General features: G+C 45.7%; 1 pseudogene; it reads left to right on the top strand.

The window, feature by feature from the left end:
- LOC112093942 overlaps window positions 1-721 on the top strand; it is a 5703-nt pseudogene extending 4982 nt beyond the window's left edge.
- Window positions 722-744: the final 23 nt, after the last annotated feature.

Below are 744 nucleotides of genomic sequence, written 5' to 3'. Positions count from 1 at the left end.
TGCCATCATCAGTGATCAAGGCACCCATTTCTGCAACCGTTCTTTTGAGGCTCTGATGCGCAAGTACGGTGTGATTCATAAAGTTTCAACTGCCTATCACCCACAGACAAATGGCCAAGCTGAGTTAGCCAATAGGGAGATTAAGCAAATTCTAGAAAAGACGGTTAATCCCGATCACAAGGATTGGTCTCTGCGCCTTACGGACGCACTTTGGGCATACCACACTACTTACAAAACTTAACTTGGGATGTCTCCCTACAGGCTTATCTTTGAAAAAGCCTGTCATCTACCTGTAGAGCTCGAACATAAGGCTTATTGGGCTACCAAGGCCCTCAACTTCGATCTCAGCACTGTAGGTGTCAATCGGAAGCTCCAGCTTTCTGAGATCGATGAGTTAAGGAACGATGCCTATGATAATTCCAGGATCTACAAGGCAAAAATGAAAGCGGCTCATGATAAGTAGATCCTGAGGAAGAATTTCGAGCTAAATTAGCGGATTCATTTCTATGATTCCCGTTTGCATATCCACCCCGGTAAGTTAAGGTCGCGATGGACTGGCCCGTTCGTAGTGAAACGCGTTTTTTCCAATGGTGTTGTCGAGGTTGAAGACCCGACCAATGGGAGAATATTCAAAGTAAATGGCCAGCGTCTGAAAAATTACTTAGAGCGGGTGAACCAGGTTGAAGAGATCATTCTCGACGACCCCGTTTACCAGCCCTGAGTAGTTTGCTCACATCTTCTGTA

The sequence above is a fragment of the Morus notabilis genome, unplaced genomic scaffold, assembly GCF_000414095.1.
Source record: "Morus notabilis unplaced genomic scaffold, ASM41409v2 Scaffold583, whole genome shotgun sequence".
Taxonomy (NCBI): Eukaryota; Viridiplantae; Streptophyta; class Magnoliopsida; order Rosales; family Moraceae; genus Morus; species Morus notabilis.
This window is presented reverse-complemented; position numbering and strand designations above follow the sequence as displayed.